General features: G+C 55.9%; 1 protein-coding gene and 1 pseudogene across 1 annotated transcript in view; both read right to left on the bottom strand.

Annotated features, from left to right (window-relative positions):
• CTBP2 (C-terminal binding protein 2) overlaps window positions 1-6,433 on the bottom strand; it is a 116,988-nt gene that overhangs the window by 104,278 nt on the left and 6,277 nt on the right. The gene's annotated exons all lie outside the window — the stretch shown is intronic.
• LOC105978448 lies at window positions 802-1,586 on the bottom strand (annotated as a pseudogene).

Here is a 6,433-nt window from a genome sequence, read left to right as displayed (position 1 = left end):
CCTCCAGGCACACCTGAAAGCCCCCAACACCCGCACAGGCACCCAGATGGATTCAAATGCCAAATCAAGCACCTTGCAAAGAATGTTATGAACTCATTTGAATAATAAAAAAACCTCCACTCAAATGTGGATTTTTTCATCTGTATAACACTTTACCCACAAATTCCACAACATTCAAGTGAGAACAGATGATGTGCTGAAATATCAAAAACAAGAGCCCGGGCTTGGTAAACAGTTGAGCGCTATTTTCACATCATCCTAATGAATTTCATTTCAATAAACACAAATCAGCAAACACTTTAACATTTTTAATAGTATGGTGCAAAATGATGCTTACAATGACAGCCCCGCAAATGAATTTCCCTCTGAGTGGCGGGGACCACAATTGCACAGTGACCTACTTCTAAGAACACTGCCCCACCCCTCACTCCAGGATGGCATGTGGGTTAGGACACCTTTTTTTTCTCCTGGGTATAGTGTACTTTATTGACGGTACATGACAAGGTGGAGTTCTCTAAGCCCCTCCCCTTCCTTCAGGGGATCTGGATGAAATATTCTCAGTGTGTTGGGGGATTGAATTAGGGGCAAAGACTCCCCAGCAGCTGAGGGCCTCTCTTCCTCTAGCGCTGTTGCTGGGGCTGGTGGTCCAGGGGGGCTCGTACTCCTTGGAGGCCATGTTGACCATGAGGTCCACCACTCTGTGGCTGTAGCCAAATTCATTGTCATACCAGGAAATGAGCTTGACAAAGTGGTCGTTGAGGGCAATGCGAGCCCCAGCATCAAAGGTGGAAGAGTGGGGGGTCACCCAGCATCAAAGGTGGAAGAGTGGGGGTCACTGTTGAAGTCACAGGAGACAACCTGGTCCTCAGTGTAGCCCAGGATGCCCTTTAGGGGACCATCGGCCACCTGCTTCACCACCTTCTTGATGTCATCGTACTTGGCAGCTTTCTCCAGACGGCAGGTGAGATCCATGATGGACACATTAGGGGTGGGGACACGGTAGGCCATGCCAGTCAGTTTCCCATTCAGCTCCAGGATAACCTTGCCCACAGCCTTGGCAGCACCAGTAGATGCGGGGATGATGTTCTGAGCAGCCCCACGGCCATGACGCCAGAGTTTCCCAGAGGGGCCATCCACGGTCTTCTGGGTTGCAGTGATGACATGGACTGTGGTCATGAGTCCTTCCACGATGCCAGACTTGTCATGGATGACCTTGGCCAGGGGGGCTAAGCAGTTGGTGGTGCAGGAGGCATTGCTGACAATCTTGAGGGAGTTGTCATACTTCTTGTGGTTCACGCCCATCACCAACATGGGGCCATCGCAGAAGGGGCAGAGATGGTCACCCTTTTGGCACCGCCCTTCAAGTGAGCCCCAGCCTTCTCTACGGTGGTGAAGACACCAGTGGACTCCACGACATACTCAGCACCGGCCTCAGCCCACTTGACGTTGGCGGGATCTCGCTCCTGGAAGATGGGGATGGCCTTCCCATTGACGTTAAGCTTCCCATTCTCAGCCTTGACAGTGCCATTGAACTTGCCGTGGGTGGAATCATACTGGAACATGTAGACCATGTAGTGCAGATCAATGAAGGGGCCATTGATGGCAACAATTTCCACTTTTCCAGAATTGAAAGCAGCCCTGGTGACCAGGTGCCCAGTGCGGCCAAATCCGATCACTCCGACCGACCGTCACCATGTCTCTGGATGCGGCTGGGACTGCACGGAACGGAAGAGGCGGCTGTCTGTCCCACAAGGAGGAGCAGAGAGCCAGGACACCTTCTTAATGGGGAGTCAGAGGAGAGGAGAGGGGAGGGACAGTGGGGGGCGGGGTTCCCTGCCCGCTGCTCTAACTTGCAGGCACCTTCTGACATCAGGTGGGGCTGGGCTGGCACTGCCTCTCGAGATAGATGCCTGCTCTGACTCTCCCACCATCTGAGGAGGTTGAACAGCCAAGATTTCCTGTGCTACACTTCAGCCCCGCCCCCCCTCTCAATCTCACCACCCAGGAGATTCCAACTCACAGTTAGCGACAGAAGCAAAGGGGTAGAAGGGGGCTGAAATCTTCATGGGAACAGATTACCAGGTTCCTCTCCCATGGACGAAGTGGCTGGTGGGCACACCTCCCCCACACCCACACCTTGCAGTTAGCAGCCCGGCACTTGACCATCCCAGTAAATAAGGTTAATGAAGTGGGAGCGATTCTTAGGTGTGTAGCAGCCGCATCTGATGCTTAAAGCGGAGGGCAGGGAAGCACGCTGAGCCCCGGCCGGGATGCTTGCTCAGCAGTCATCAGCAGGATGGCCCCTTCTTCCCAGGAGTCTGGGTCCGTCACAGACCCCATGCGTCCCTTGTCTCATCAGATCCCAGAGGGCCCAATCAGACAGTGTAAACTGTGTCACTGGAAGGAGACGGGACCTGGGAAGGGAGGTTTCTACCTTCACACAGACGGTCAACGTTCAGTCCAAGACAGGACACATGCCAAAGCCGGCCTACCCTACAGCACAAGTGGGCTCTTGAAGACAACTGCCAGATGGGTGTAGCTGGGCAGTCTGTCTCCCCACCCTACCTCCCAACCGATCCCCCAGGGCTCATCCCCCATCTAACACTCCCCAGGTCCAGCTGACACACTAACAGGTGGAAATCGACACACTAAAAGACTCCAAGGGTCAGGTAGAAGAGCCTTGATTGGTCCAAATGGTTAGCATGTGGCTGGCTCCCCCAAAGCTGGCCACGAGCCCGCCAGGCGGAGACTCAGAAGAAAGGCCTGGTGATGGGAGGCCCACAGAAAGCAGTTGCTGAAAGCCCCACGGTGCACAGGCACACCGCTCCGTGCCTCGCTGGCGCCCAGACTCGAGGAACTGTTTGTTCACGGCCGATGGATGACACCTGGGTCCAGGAGGTGCTGCCCAAGGAAGCCGTCCCAGGTGTACTGTTCGAGCACGAGCAAGACCACGCCCAACCCACACACCCCACCTAGGATCAGGCTTTCCTAAGTGAGTAAAGGGGAGCAGGTGTGGGAGGCAGAGGGGCCAGACTCCACTCACACCCACACCTGTTTTCCTCCCGCCCATTGCCCATCCTGAAATTGTATTCAATCGGAACTCAAAGGTGGGCTCAGGGGGCCTCCCACCATGGAGAATTCACAGGGACCAACCCTCCAGCAGACCCACCAAATTAGGCAAGGAAGCTCTGCCAGGATGGGTGGGGGTGGGGGTAGGGGTGCCCGCAAGCGTGAGCTGCCCTCAGCTTCATTCAGGGCACTTTCACCAAGAGGGGGGCTCCTGAGGGAGGTGGGCTTCAGGGTCAGAGCACCCAGCTATACACAGGAAGGGAACCTATAACAGAGAAGTGGGGCTGCCCCTCCTTTCCTACCCCAAACCGAGGGCAGCAGAGACCCTCACAGCCTGGGCTGCTGTCCCCACAAGTCCTCCTCCAGCCCTGCCTCGGCCCCAGTACCAAGGCTGCAGGTGCGACCCATAGGCGCCGTGACCTGGCCTTTGCCCGTTCCCTCGCATACCTCGCATACCGCCACAGCTGGTTTCTCTGCAGCTGTGCCCGAGGAGGTCCCTGGGGTAGGCAGGCCACCCCGTCTCCTCTTCCTCCCTCTTTCCCCCACCCCATCCCCTGAGACACAGCCACCCCAGACTTCTTGGGGACATGGAAGACTTGATTCTTAGTCGATAAAAATGCACACACACCCCTGCCCCCACCCCAAATCGAGCAGTCCAGCTCCCGTCCCCAGCCTGGCACGGCACCCGCAGGTGGCCTGAGTCAAGCCTGCAACCTGTCTGCCTGCGTGGCAGCTCTCTCCTCCATTACACAGGCCAGGCAGGAGGGTCCCAGACACCCTTCTCAGCAGGTGGGAGGTGGGGGTCCTGGCAGCTACCCTCCCATCTTTACAACCACCCCCCTCCCCACGCACACCTTCTTCACTCATAGGCTGCCTCCTGCAAATGCAAAGCTCACCCTGCCCTCTGGAGCCGCAGGGGGTAACTGACTTGGGGTGTTTGCAGGATCCTGCCTCCGTGCTATGACACTCCTTGGGGAGAGGCGTCCTCGCTCCCACTCAGGGGTGGGCAGTAGGCTTTCCTGTTTCCACAGCCATGCCTTCCCTGGGGCTCAGGGGCCTCAGCTGGGACCCGCCCACCAGGACGACCAGTTGAAGGCTGGCAGGCAGCAGGCAGGCTCCCTGGTTTCCCACCAGCATCAGCTGGGTGTGTTTAAAATACCCAAACAGGGCCCCACCCACAGGGTGGGGTGAGAAGATGGGACTGCAGGGCAGCCTCTGCAGATGGACCAGCAGAAGTGGAGCTCAGGCTAGCTCCTTACAGTCATTCAGCGGGAGAACACTTGCCTTTACTCGGGAGACCTGGGTTCAATTCCCAGCCAGAGGACCTCAATTTACACAAACCCTGTGGACCAGCGCGCGTCCAGTCCACAGCTGACCCTGGGCTGGCCGCAGGACCGGCAGCACCAGCTCATCCCATGCATGGGGGCCACCATGAACTGGGGATGCCGTAACTCTCCCTTCCCTGGACGGCACTCCTGACCTGGTCAGTGCCTGGGGGTCACTTCCACAGGGCTCTCCCACTTATGCAGGGACCTGGTCCCCGTGCCAAACACCCAGCACTGCTGGTGAGTGCCGTGGAGCCGACTCTGGCGCCCACCTGACTCACGGAGACCCCCGTGCGGGTTTCCCCGGCCCATTCAGGAGCAGATCACCAGGCCAGTCTTTCCTTATACGTTCAGCTAGTTAGTTAAGTAGTTAACTATTAGTAGCATTTAACTATTTAACTAACCCCCCCATCGTAGGGGCTCCTTCAAAAAAAACCTCACTGCCAACCCACAGCGACCCTGAGGTCCGAACTGCCCCCCTGGGTTTCCGAGACTGAAACTTTATGGGAGTAGACGGCGGCATTTTCCTCCCGAGGAGCGGGTGGTGGTTTTGAACGGCTGGCCTCGCAGTTAGCAGTCCAGCCCAGCCCAACACAGAGCCCACTAAGCTACCAGGGTTCCAAGTGGCCATCAGCCCTCCTCAAATAATGACCCCAGTCCAGGCACATTTATGAGTAGATGTCTACAAAATGCTTTTCACCTCCAAATGGTCACAGACTGTTTCCCTACAGCTGCACCCAGAGTCCTGTAAATAGCCAGAAGGGATATTTTTCAAAAAATCATTTTATTGGGGGCTTGTACAACTCTTATCACAAGCCACACATACATCCACGTGTCAAGCACATTTGTACATTTGTTGCCTTCATCATTCTCAAAACATTTTCTTTCTACTTGAGCCCTTGGTATCAGCTCATCTCCCCCAACCCCCAATGAGCCCTTGATGTTTTATAAATTATTTTGTCATGTCTAACATTGTCCGACGTCTCCCAGAAGGGATTTTTTTCAAACAGGCTTGGGGGTGGGGGAGAGTGGGGCAAAGAACAAGGCGGCTCGTGTCCCCGAATCTTTAGGTGAATATCCTCCACCCCACCAGGAAGTGAGCGGTTTATTAGAAAATCTTCATGCTCCCATGTAATCCTCACCTTAAAATCTCCGTCTCCCCTCCAGTTTCAGGGAAGATGTTTCAAGAGGAAAAACAAAAAGCAAAAAATGGCATCATTAAGACAGCAGAGGGAGGGGAAAAAGAGGAACTGATTCCAAGGGTTCAAGTACACATGTGTAGCAGCCGCATCTGATGCTTAAAGCGGAGGGCAGGGAAGCACGCTGAGCCCCGGCCGGGATGCTTGCTCAGCAGTCATCAGCAGGATGGCCCCTTCTTCCCAGGAGTCTGGGTCCGTCACAGACCCCATGCGTCCCTTGTCTCATCAGATCCCAGAGGGCCCAATCAGACAGTGTAAACTGTGTCACTGGAAGGAGACGGGACCTGGGAAGGGAGGTTTCTACCTTCACACAGACGGTCAACGTTCAGTCCAAGACAGGACACATGCCAAAGCCGGCCTACCCTACAGCACAAGTGGGCTCTTGAAGACAACTGCCAGATGGGTGTAGCTGGGCAGTCTGTCTCCCCACCCTACCTCCCAACCGATCCCCCAGGGCTCATCCCCCATCTAACACTCCCCAGGTCCAGCTGACACACTAACAGGTGGAAATCGACACACTAAAAGACTCCAAGGGTCAGGTAGAAGAGCCTTGATTGGTCCAAATGGTTAGCATGTGGCTGGCTCCCCCAAAGCTGGCCACGAGCCCGCCAGGCGGAGACTCAGAAGAAAGGCCTGGTGATGGGAGGCCCACAGAAAGCAGTTGCTGAAAGCCCCACGGTGCACAGGCACACCGCTCCGTGCCTCGCTGGCGCCCAGACTCGAGGAACTGTTTGTTCACGGCCGATGGATGACACCTGGGTCCAGGAGGTGCTGCCCAAGGAAGCCGTCCCAGGTGTACTGTTCGAGCACGAGCAAGACCACGCCCAACCCACACACCCC

The sequence above is a fragment of the Echinops telfairi genome, unplaced genomic scaffold, assembly GCF_000313985.2.
Source record: "Echinops telfairi isolate 266 unplaced genomic scaffold, ASM31398v2 ScPeMD7_70;HRSCAF=299, whole genome shotgun sequence".
NCBI lineage: Eukaryota > Metazoa > Chordata > Mammalia > Afrosoricida > Tenrecidae > Echinops > Echinops telfairi.
Note: the sequence above shows the minus strand (reverse complement) of the source record. Positions and strands in the feature narration are given on the sequence as shown.